The sequence below is a fragment of the Amaranthus tricolor genome, chromosome 3, assembly GCF_026212465.1.
Source record: "Amaranthus tricolor cultivar Red isolate AtriRed21 chromosome 3, ASM2621246v1, whole genome shotgun sequence".
NCBI lineage: Eukaryota > Viridiplantae > Streptophyta > Magnoliopsida > Caryophyllales > Amaranthaceae > Amaranthus > Amaranthus tricolor.
Genome location: NC_080049.1, coordinates 18,401,782 through 18,402,254, shown reverse-complemented (window position 1 = coordinate 18,402,254; position 473 = coordinate 18,401,782).

Genomic DNA, 473 nt, shown 5'->3' with positions numbered 1-473 from the left:
ACTCCCGAGCCAGTGGTACAGGTACATTGTTTTTAAATATAAAAGCACTTATTAATTTAAATTGCAATGTGTTTTAATATTTTATTATGATACTTATTATACTAAACGACACAATTTTCAGGAGGCGACTCGTTGTTCTCTTTTCCTGCCTCAGTTACGTGTTGCTAGTGATGGCGACTTAACTGAGGTTGCATATGGTGTGGCACAACCAACCAAAGAGGGCCAAACAGTGCATTCGATGCCTGTTACAAGTGGCCACATCAGTGTGACCGTGGAAACTATTCTAAAGGGGTTTGAAGATTTCTCACTCCCGGTTCCAATGCCAGAATGGAGCCTTGAGAAACTATCAGATGCCCTAGGTAGTTTCGTCACATGGCCACATGCTTGACTCCGATTCACTACCACGGTAATAATCATTTGTATCTTATTTATTTTTATTTTTTTAATTGCATGCTTACACTAATTTAATTATA